Source organism: Populus euphratica, unplaced genomic scaffold (assembly GCF_000495115.2).
Source record: "Populus euphratica unplaced genomic scaffold, PopEup_1.0 scaffold528.1, whole genome shotgun sequence".
NCBI lineage: Eukaryota > Viridiplantae > Streptophyta > Magnoliopsida > Malpighiales > Salicaceae > Populus > Populus euphratica.
The window spans coordinates 319373-332173 of NW_011500078.1; the positions used below are offsets into that span (position 1 = coordinate 319373).

The 12801-nt window shown below is 30.2% G+C and overlaps 1 pseudogene; it reads left to right on the plus strand.

The window, feature by feature from the left end:
• The first annotated feature begins 4035 nt into the window (after nt 1-4035).
• On the plus strand, nt 4036-9301 carry LOC105108725 (DIS3-like exonuclease 2; annotated as a pseudogene).
• The last annotated feature ends 3500 nt before the right edge of the window (nt 9302-12801 follow it).

The following is a 12801-nucleotide window of genomic DNA, read 5'->3' on the forward strand; positions in this document are numbered from 1 at the left end:
TTAGGTTATCTCAATTTCATAACATGACTTGTAGGTTTGACGATTTGGCCTGAGTGGGCTTAAGTCTTTTTCAGAATTTTTTTTTTAATCCTTTTGTATGTTTGATTTTTTTTTCAATTTAGTCTTTCAACATTTGGTTAGTTGAAATATGGGCTTCAATGTCTTTCAAAATTTGTTGATTTTAGTCAAATAACTCGAGTCATGGATTTAATAGGTTAATACAAGTTGACATTAATTTTTTTCTTATTTTTTTTCATCATTCAACATTGGATTTTTCTCTTTTTTAAAATGCGCTTGCATCAACTAAACATTAATTTTTTAACCAATTTTTTTTATTTGATTTGCAGTAGAACACAAGTTACATAGCTAGTTTTTATTATGCAGTGAAAAAAGAAAAATCCTATATGTATAGAACTTTTATGTGATATCAGGAGTGAGCATTTTTTGTTTTGTTTGATTTGATATTTGGTTAAAAAATCAATCAAACCAAAATTTATATATTTTTTTAAATTATCAACCGAACAAACCAACTAGTTCAAATCGACTAGTATAAGTTGGTTTTTTTCCTTTCAAAACTGACTTGACCTATGTCAATTTAATTAGGATTTGTTTTGTAAAACCTCAATCTAAAATCGATAAGTCTAGGTTAAATAGGATAATTATTAATTGAAAATGATAAATTAAGAAAAAAATTCTTGTGAATTGGAATGAACATTCTCAGGAGATTAATTTAAATTTCAAATGAAATAAAGCAAGAAATCGATACATCAAATATAAACTAGCAACAAGTCATGTAAATTTTCTGATCGGGTAAAATAATGATTTGAGGCCAGAAATTTCACAAATTTGGGTGATATTATTTATAAAATAGTAGGAAGTTTTAAATAAATTAATGTATGACTATTTGCACAAGAAACAATGATTTTTTATAGAAACATCATGCACAATTGTGTTATTTGAACAAAAAATTGTAAAAGCATTTAAATTTTATGATAATTATGAATAGGAGTCTCCAACAAATTATTCTAAAACCCACAATGATTTAAGTAAGTTACATGGTATGTTAAAATTGGATTTTTGGCAAAAAAATATTGATTTTGAGTTTTATAATATTGAGTGTATCTTCCAATCCAACTATTGGATTGGGCTGAAATTTCACAAAGCATCTTATGATATATTTTCTTTTCTCGGGTTAAATTTTTAAGATAAACAAAGCTTAAAAAAATCCAAAAAAAAATACAATGACAGATCAATACAACAAACTAGAATTAGAATGGCATTAGTAAGGGTAAAATGATAATTAACTTAAATTTTAAACCTTATCTGCTATAAAGTTATTGTTCACATAAAAACAATAGCATGGAAGAGAGAAGGGACTTTGTTCTTATTCTCTTCAAAATAAAATATCATCTTGCATGTCTTTCTATAAGAACTATGAGAGAGATGGTGCGTGTATGTGAATAAAAAAACAAATATAAAAAGTTTTAAAGAGAGAATGAAAGTTTGAAGAGTGGGAGAATAGTGAGAGGAGCGTTAAAATTTGAAAAGAAGAAGATCGAATTTTGGAAAGTTTGCAAGAATATACTCAACGAAGTTAAACTAGCAAAGGTGAAGTTCTTATCCTCTATTAAATTCATTTATTTCTTGTTCTTTGGAAGGGGGGAATAAAATCCATAAAATTTTATTTTTAAGGTTCATGAGTAAATGTCAAAGGAAATTTGAGAATATATAACTATTAAAAAGAGGTTTGGATAATGATTAAGGTGTATTATTGAAGAAATTGAAAACCAATCGAAAAAAAATGGAGCCTATAGTGGATGACCATTAAAAGAAAATTTTGGGGGCTTTGAAATTTGTTTTATTATGTTGTTTTGATGTATAAATAATGATGGAAATACTTGTGAAATTATTATGTTGTGTTTGAACCATATTTGGTGTGTTGGAAAGTTTTAAGTATAGTTAAATTTTGTGAAAAATGATGATTATTTTGGATGGCCATTAAGTGCTTGATATGATAGGTGTAAGTATTGAGAATGAATGTTTATGGGCGTGTTATTCTATCTAAGATGCTAGCAAAATTAGAGACCAAGTAATAATGAAATTTGGTTAAAATTTTAGTAATATGTTATATAAATTAAATAAGTGCATGAGGGCTATCATGACAACCATGTATGGTTGAAAAAATAGACTATTGTGACAACCCAAATAAGGGTGAAGGAGGGTTGTTATGACAATGAAAAACCATGTGAAATTGAGTCATTATGAAAGTTTAATTATAAGTAAACTGAGGGCTAACATATTGCATGAGTTTGGGCAAGTTTGGGCCATATTATGTACATAAATATAGGCTATCTTGACAGCCCATATACATGAAAATAATGGGTTGTGATAATAGATCAAAAGTATGTAAATGTGAGTTGTTTTGACAGTCTATGTACATGAAAAAAGAGATTGTAATGATAACTAAAAAACATAAAAAAAATAGGTTGTCATGACAACCTATAGACATGAAAATATGGCCTGTTATAACAGCCTACTTATATAAAAAAAAAATAGTTGTTTTAGCAACCCAAAAGGTGTATAAAATAGGCTATAAGGAAGCCATGTCCACGGGGATTGTTATAACAACCCTTGTGTGCATTAAATTGGGTTGCTATGACAGCCATGAATGCATATATATGTAAATCATGATGACAATTGTGAATATGTATAAATATAAGTTGTTATGATAAAAAAAAAGAAGTAAGTGCACGTTATAAATGCTAAATCAATATGATTGTGTGTTGAATGATCTTATAAATGAGAATGGTGCTGGAAATTATATAAACATATATTATAAAGATGAATACATCTTGAGATTCAGATTAAAATCATGATCGAATTAATTTATAATATACAAATGTTTGCTAGTGTGATTAAGGAGGATATATATGTGAAATATCTATTTAATATCTATGAAATAGATGGGCTGGATTGGTATTTATCATGTGTTTAAGAAAATGCTAAACATTGAAAATTATTGACTAAAATGTTAGGATATTAAATTTGATTCTAAAGTGAATAAGTAATATATACAACCTTGGCGAGCCATAAATGGTGTAATATTTGTTGAAATTAAAAAGTGATATTGCTAAGCTATAGATGATAAAATGAGTATTGATATTAACTAACAAAACTAGTTGGTTAAAAATGACATAATAAATACTAAATATGAATGAATATGATTAAAGAACAAAACAAAAACATGAAAAAATAGATTGTCATGACAACCTATAGGCATGTAAATTGGCCTGTTATGACAGCCTATTTAAATAAAAAAAAAATAGTTGTTTTGGCAACCCAAAAGGTGTATAAAATAGGCTATAAGGAAGTCATATCCATGGGGATTGTTATAACAACCCTTGTGTGCGTTAAATTGGGTTGCCATGACAGCCATGAATGCATATATATATATATATGTAAATCGTGATGACAATTGTGAATATGTATAAATATAAGTTGTTATGATAAAAAAAGAAAAGAGTAAGTGTGTGTTATAAATGCTAAATCAATATGATTGTGTGTTGAATGATCTTATAAATGAGAATGGTGCTGGAAATTATATAAACATATATTATAAAGATGAATACATCCTGAGATTCATATTAAAATCATGATCGAATTAATTTATAATATACAAATGTTTGCTAGTGTGATTAAGGAGGATATATATGTGAAATATCTATGAAATAGATGGGCTGGATTGGTATTTATCATGTGTTTAAGAAAATGCTAAACATTGAAAATTATTGACTAAAATGTTAGGATATTAAATTTGATTCTAAAGTGAATAAGTAATATATACAACCTTGGCGAGCCATAAATGGTGTAATATTTGTTGAAATTAAAAAGTGATATTACTAAGCTATAAATGATAAAATGAGAATTGATATTAACTAACAAAACTAATTGATTAAAAATGACATAATAAATACTGAATATGAATGAATATGATTAAAGAACAAAATAGTATATTCATTAAAGTTTATTTCAATCATGAATGATGATCTTAGTGATTATATGAGTTTTAACAATGATATGAGATACTCATTGGAATTGAGGAGGGACTTTGAAAGTAGAAACTTGAAGCAGGAAGATCAGGTCTCCATGTAAATACCAAGTAGGTGCTTGACACTTTGTTTTTATTTAAGTTTAATATAATTTATTTATGAAATCTAGAATTGATATGTTATTGTAATTATGAAATGGATCGGATATGATGGGATTGTGTACCATTGAAATCGCAAAGTTGATTTGGAAATGATGACATTATGTATTGATAAATTTGTGAATTTAGATCGAACACAACAAGATAACGTATATAGATGAAATGAGCATAGTAAATGTTTGGAATGAAATGAGATGAAATGTCAAAAATGTTATGAAATAGTGAAATTAAGTATATGAAAGGTATGGAGCGATATTTAGTGGTTGAAGTGTCGATAAGTAAGGATATAACATGGAGTGATACTTAGTAGTCGAAGTGTCGATAACTAAAGATATAATGTGAATTGATACTTAGTGACCGTAATATCAATATTTAATTATTTAATGTGGATCGATATTTCGTGACTATAATGTCGATAACTAATGATTTGGTATGGATTAATATTTAATTATCAAAATATTGCTGATTAAGGATATAATATGAAATAATACATAGTAACTATAAGATTTGTAACTATGAATATGACATAAATTGATATTTACTAATCGAAAAGATGGTGACTAAGAAAAAAGAATGATTTGACATTAATAGTTAGAAGGACAAGAATTAAGATAATGAACTATAAAATCTAATGATTAAAAGGGTAGATAACTAAGAAATTGAAGTATTGTTTGATTTGATATTAATAGTTAGAAGGACAAGAATTAAGATAATGAACTGTAAAATCTAATGATTAAAAAGATAGATAAATAAAAAATTGAAGTATTGTTTGGTTAGTCTTAAGATATTGATGTGAGTGACAAATAAAAAATTAAACACCCTGAGAATAATAGTTTTTTTATGAAGGGTAATAATATAATAAAAAATAAACATAATACATTAGAAGTAAATATGCATGGATGTCATAAATAATACATTAGAAGTTAAATATGCATGGATGTCATAAATTGATCGTGTCAAATAATAATAAGACCATGCTATTATTAGATCAATTGAGAGTTTATGCCTTCAAAAATCTTATTACTTAATAGTTGAAAGAATTGAAACTAAGGAGCAGATGTGATTGATATATAGTAGCCAAAAGATTAATAACTAAGAAAGTGATATTTAATAGGGAGAGTGGAAATAAAATACGTGGAATGTATAATTTAGATAAAAATGATCGAAAAATTGATAATATGAAGTTCATTCATAATACTTTCAAAAAAATATTAGTATAGTTAATTATAAAATTATTGAGTTAATAAAATTAAGACATGTTTGTAGGTATTACATATTTGTCATCGCAATTTCAAAAATCATTAATCCTATTTTTTTAATCATACTTAGGTATAAATTGATAAATTTATTGCATAATTTTACAAGTATATGGTAGGCATACTGCAAAATTGAGGGAGTTCCTACAGATCTTCTTATCAGTGGAATTGCTGCACAGAACAGGGCTGTAAGTTTGAGCTTCTCCATTTTTTTTTCAAATATTTGTTGGTTGGTAAATTCTCACCGAGTAGTTTGAAAATGACGAAGATGCATTTCAAACAAGATGCCTGATCTACTTATCTAAAATCGCTAAAAGAATCTTTGACAACATATGGGAGCTAGATTTCACTCTTTTGGTATTGAGTGAAACTTTTTCATGTACAGGTGGAAGGTGATGTTGTGGTCATCGAGGTTGATCCTTTGTCATTCTGGACCAAGATGAAAGGGTCAAATGAGCCATCAAACAATCTTTCCACAGCAGAGGATAGCAATTTACATCTCGAAGCCAATGGAAAAGCTGGTGGTAGTCGCCAAGGTAGAAGTAAACTGAACATGGATTGTAAGTATGCTGATTTTGGAAATTCCTTGGTTCCTCGTAAGGGGTTTTATTACGAGTATAGTTCATGTCCTGGTGAAGATGTTCATGATGAACTGAGTGGGCCAGTGGGTTATAATTATGCTAATGGTCATCACCAGTCTCCTTCAGATTCTTCACATGTTGCTCATTCTATGGGGCAGAGTGAAGTTTTGAATGGTGTGGGGAGGATGTGTTCTATGATTAGTTCATACCCGTCGAAACGACCAACATGTAGAGTTGTTGCTATCATTGAGAAATCTCCTCGTCGAGATGTTATTGTTGGCTTTCTCAATGTTAAGCAGTGGTTTTACTACAGGGAAGGTTGTAAAAAAGATGCAAAAAAGAACAAGAGCTTGCTATCAATTTCAAACTGCGAATACATTGAGATTATGCCTGCTGACCCAAGATTCCCAAAACGGATGGTCCTTGTGAGCAGTTTACCTAACTGCATCAAGAAAAGGTTGGAGGATGAAGATGAAACAGTTGAAATGGAATTGGTGGCTGCACAGATTGATAAATGGAGTGATGAAAGTCCCTTTCCAGAAGCCCATGTCTCTTATGTTTTTGGATGGGGTAGTGAAATGGAGTCGCAAATCAATGCTATTTTACATGAAAATGCAGTTTGTTGTTCTGAATTTTCTCCTGAATCACTTTCCTGTCTTCCAAGCAATACATGGGAGGTGCCAAAAGAAGAATTCCAAAACAGAAGAGATCTTAGCAATTTGTGCATATTTACCATCGACCCTACTATTGCTACTGATTTAGATGATGCTCTCTCAGTTCAAAGGTTACCCAATGGCCTTGTCAGAGTGGGTGTCCACATTACTGATGTGTCATATTTTGTTTTACCTAACACAGCCTTAGACAAAGAAGCTCAGATTCGATCAACCAGTGTTTATATGTCACAGCGCAAAATACCAATGTTGCCTCCATTGCTTTCTAAGGACGTAGGTTCTCTTAACCCTGGTGTTGATAGGCTCGCATTTTCTATCTTCTGGAAGTTGAACAGTTCTGGGAATGTTGTAGATCGCTGGATTGGTCGCACTGTGATACAATCTTGTTGCAAGCTTTCATATGAACACGCTCGGGAGATTTTTGATGGGATGATTGATGCAGAGACTCACAACAACTTCAGGGACCTTCCCCAGTTGCACGGTCATTTTGAATGGGCAGATGTAATTGGATCTATTAAGTGTCTTCATGAAATTTCAAAGACTTTAAGGGAAAAGAGGTTTGCTGATGGGGCTCTACAGCTTGAAAGTTGTAAAATTGTCTTTTCGTTTGATAAACATGGAGTTCCATATGATAACACACTTTGTGGGCGAAAGGACTCAAATTTTCTCGTTGAGGAGTTTATGCTTTTGGCGAACAGGACCACTGCTGAAATCATATCTCGAGCTTTTCCAGATAATGCATTGCTGCGGAGGCACCCTGAACCTAATATACAGAAACTTAAAGAGTTTGAAGCTTTTTGTTGCAAGCATGGTTTAGAATTGGACACTTCTTCTGGTAACTTCCATCGGTCATTAGAGCACATCAAAGAAAAGCTCAAGGATGACTCTGTGCTATTTAATATTCTTATCAACTATGCTTCAAGGCCAATGCAGTTGGCGACCTACTTTTGTAGTGGTGATTTGAAAAGATAATATGAATGATTGGGGTCATTATGCACTGGCTGTTCCTCTCTACACGCATTTTACTTCACCACTGCGCCGATATCCTGATATTGTTGTCCATCGAACACTGGCTGCAGCAATAGAAGCTGAACAATTGTATATGATGAATAGAAGAAAGTCTCATAAAGTGAGGCCGGGTGAAGAAGTGACAAGATGCTTCCCTGGTATTTGTTTTCTTAAAGATGCTGCAGGATCCTCAGAAGGCAGGGAAGCATTATCAGCTGCAGCATTAAAGCATAGAATTCCCTGCACAGAATTACTCACAGATATTGCAGCTTATAACAATGAGAGATAGCTGGCTAGCAGGCATGTCAAGGATGCCTGTGATAAGCTTTACATGTGGGTTTCAGTGAAGAGAAAGGGGGTAAGTTTTCTCCCTTTATTTGGACCTGAATGTTCAGTTCTCTCATCCTATAATATGCTCTTGCATCCTGTTTCTTTAAGTTACAAAATTTGTTGAACTTACATAACACATAATAGGATGATAAATTTGATGAAACAAATTTTAGATGAGGTAGTTTTTGTTAGTGATTGGCCATTAAATGGTTAATATGCCCTGGATTCTATTCAATTATCATGTGTTTGTTTACATATATGGCCAGGAATCCATTTCCTTCGTTCTTATGTCCTGCAGGTTTTATTGTCTGATGCCAGAGTTTTGGGTCTTGGTCCAAGGTTTATGTCCATTTATATCCACAAACTAGCTGTGAGTATATCTACCTATATATTATCCACAGTTTTGACTAGATTGCATAATGGTCTCTTATTTTCAACCACACATGCTTTCAGATTGAAAGACGTATATATTATGATGAAGTTGAAGGCCTCACAGTGGAATGGCTTGAAGCTACATCGACACTGGTGCTAAGCATACATGCCTCCAAATGCTCTGTCAGGAGAGCAGGCCCGGGGTATTACAGGGCACTCGATGAGGTTGCATGGGTCGTAAATCCTTGTGATCATAACATGGAACCTGACATGGAGAGTACCCAGGGATGTCGTGCAGCCCAGCATCCTGATCCCATTTTGAATCTGAAATTGATCCTTTTGTTTTCCCTCTCACAGTGCGTCTCCTCTCAACAATCCCTGTTGCACTTCATGCCACTGGTGGGGATGATGGGCCCCGTAATATTGGGGCACGGCTATTCATGAGCTCATATTTCACCTAGACTCTGTTTCATGAGCTGGTATTTCAGTGGCGGATGAAGTTTTTCAACTCAATGAATCCTACAGAAATGAAGGTGACAGGGCTTTACAAGGGATCACAAGGGATCTCTTGTAGATAAGAACTTTAGTGTATAGTTTTAGACTAAAAAAGAAGCAAAATCCGTGGTTTTTTCAGAATCACTGATTTTTAATGGGTGTTTTTTTTCTTCTTCAACCTTTTGATGCTAAGGCATCCAGTGGAAGGTGCAGATGATAGCAGGTTCCTTGCTGTGGGAGTTCTAGCTAAGGTGGCTGTTTTCACCAAAAGCTGCTTGATATTGGAATCGACCCTTGTTTTTGGGGGTCAGTTCCATCCGACATATTGTGGTGGCTCATATCTGGTTATTTGGAGCCAATTTCTTGCTTTGCTAGTTAGGTGGCCGTGTTGCATCGGGAGCTTATTTTTAATTTTAAAAAAAAAATTAGAAGGAGAACCCAAGCTAGATTTCAATTATATTTGAATCCGTTTTCAAAAAAAAATTAGAAGGAGAACCCAAGCCTATTGGTCCTACCAAGCTAGATTTCAATTATATTTGAATCCTGTTACAGTCAGAACATAAAGTTATTTTGGATTCTGTCCAACCTAATCCAAATCTAGTTTTAAGTTAGTTTTGAATCTCAAGAAACGGAGGACCAAAGATTATTTGAGTCATTTATATAGTAGGATTAGAGTTTATTTTTGTATCTTGCAGCTAATAATTTGTTTATAATTTATAAATGAAAGTAAATATAAAATTAAGTGTAATTTGATAAAATTATTATTACAATACATTTGATAAAATTAGTAAATGATATAATATTTTTTTATCAAATTCATCAAAAGGCTAGTCTTGGGTCATGTTTAGCAGTGCACAAGACAAAACGTCACTTGACACTTAGATTGCAATGCAAAGGAAGCAGGTCAAGGGCTACGTGGTGCTTGGGTTGTCCGCTCTCAGGAGAGAACCCAAACGCCACGTGTCCCAACATGGCTTTAGAGGAAGGAAGCTAAGGGCCACATGGCACTTGAGCTGTTCGCCCTTAGGAGGGAATCCAAGCGCCACGTGTTCCAATGTGGTTTTTTTTATAGTAATAGTAGTTTTTTAAAATTTATTAATGATAATAATAATACTGATACTCTTATAAATTTTAATGAAAATAATAATATTTTTAATAGCAATAATATGAATTATTATAAAAATATTATTATTTATAACTCCAAATATAATAATATTTTAGAGACTAATACTATAAATTATACTAAAAAATAATATTAATAGAACAAATAATAATAGTTTTGAGATCAATACTATTAATTAGACTAAAAAGTTAATAATATTTTTAATACCAACACTATCAATTATACTAAAAAAATATATTAAGAAATAATATAATAATTCTTTTAATATTAATTATACTAAAAAAATAATATCAATAAAACAAATAATAATATTTTTATCATTAACACTCTAAACATTAATTATACTAAAAAAAATTCTTATACAATTATACTAAAAATATAGGCAACTCAAACGTCACGTGCCGTTTGAACTGCACTCAAAGGGAAAGGAAAGCAAGTGTCACGCGATGCTTGGGAGGCCTGCTTGTAGGCTTGGTAACAAGTGCCACATGTGCTCTTAATTTGCCATGACACTCAAAATCGAGTAGACCAAGCACCAGGTGGCAACGTTTTTAGTACCTTTGTGTTAGTGCCTCTGTCCTCTAGCTAAACTACATTTATGTCAAATAATATAATTCACAATAAAAGTTTTCATAGTCTATAGTAAAGCATTTACAATGCATTTACAGTATAATTTACAATGAATTTAGTTTTAACAAATAATATTATGTACTACAGTTAAACACTAATAAATTTGAGTAATAGTTAATTCTCAAATTTGTAGCGTAGACCAATGCAACCCATAACCTTTTATTTTGGGTTAGCAGATTATTAGCTTTTTAGTATAGTGTTTAATAATAAATGTACGAGTTTGGACTGGGAGAAGATAATACTTTTCTTTTTCACATTTGAATAAAATAGCTTTTTTCTTTTAGGGAAATGTGTGTGAGAGAGAAAGAGCTATTTCTTTCGTTCACTGTGTGTGAGAGAGAAAGACCTATTTCTTTCGTTCACTTGTTCTTTGCGAAAGTGCAGATGAAATGAATCAATTACGGGATACAGTCTACTCTTTGGGGAGATGCCATTGGAGGGTTGATGTGTTTGTAATATTATATATATATATATATATATATATATATTGAGAAAATGTGTTTGTAGCATAATTTGATCCATGAGTTTTTGCTTTTCTTGTCACAATTGTGCAATTTTTCTTTTAGTTATTACTAGATTTTTAGCTCTTGCTATGCTATGAATGTAAAAAATTAATAATTAAGCATTGCTTATATTTTTTTTCTAATAAAAATAAAATTTAAATCATATAGGGATTGGCTCGATATGATTTAATTGACTTAATAAGTTTAAAAATAACTTGAATGACCATTAAAAACATAATTTAACTTAAAATAAATATTTAATATGATATTTTTTTATAATATCAAGATGAAAACATATTGGATCGATACGGATTAACTTAGACTAACGTACTAATCTGCATGTTAGATCATGAGACTATAATAACATCATATAAAGTAAATCAGAATAAAATATAAAACTAATTTTTTAGTAAACTTAATGTTGCATGAAATTAAAAAAAATAATTAAAAATTTACTCGAGTCAACCTACGTTAAATAGTTAAACCCTTATATTGGATCGATTTAGATTAAGTTGGACTAATTTGCCAACTCACATGTTATGTCATGAAACCATAATAATCTTATATAAAGTAAGTCAAAACAAAATATAAAACTCAATTTTTAGTAAACTCAATGTTAAATAATAAAATTAAAAAATAGCAAAAACAATTACCTAAGTCAACTTAGTTTAACAAGTTAAACCAACAACCTTTGTTAGGAGACCGGAATAACTTAATAAAAAACATATTGAAACAAATTATAAAACTCGAATTCTTAATCAACTCAATGTTGACATATGAAATTGAGTAAGAATTATATTAAAAAAACATAAAAAACAACCTGAGTAAACTCGAATTAACCAACCATACATGCGATCCGAGTCATGAAATGAAAATAATCTCATATAATATAAAAAGAATAAAAAAAATACAAGCTTAATTCTCAATTATTCCAATGTTAAAGAATGAATTTGAGAAAAAAAATTAATAAGAAAAAGGAAAAAAACTCAAATCAACCCGTCAAACCTGTAGTTCATGTCATAAGATTGGAATAACTTTATAAAAAATAAATTCAAAAGAATTATGAAGTCTAATTCTTAATAAACTTAATGTTCAAGAATGAAATAAAAAATAAAATAAAAATTCGAAGAAAAAAAACAAAATTCTATTAAAGTGAATAGTATTTTGTGAGGAGAGATAAAATAACATATATTTCTCTTTTAGTTTTTTGTTAACTAGTTTGTGTGTTTTTGCTATGCGATAGGGGAATTAAATCTTTTTAAACATAAAAAAAATATTTTAGGTCGTAGAAATAGAAATGTTTTTATGATTTTTATAATTTGTATTTATAAAGATAAATTTTTCTTTCGGCATATCTTTTATTTATTTTAGCCAATACAATATTTTTAATTAAAAATATTGTTTTGTTTTTATAAAAATTATGATTTTTAAAGCAAGTTAAAAAAAATATCAAAATAGTATATTCATATTTTATGTGATTGAAAGCTTAAAAAATTATAAATATAATAAAAACATGTTCCAAAACTATTTAAATATTTTAATAATGATTAGTCAAATTCAATTGAATCTCCATAGATAGTTTATTATTAGTATTATTATTCTTAGATCAAATAACTAATTTTTGA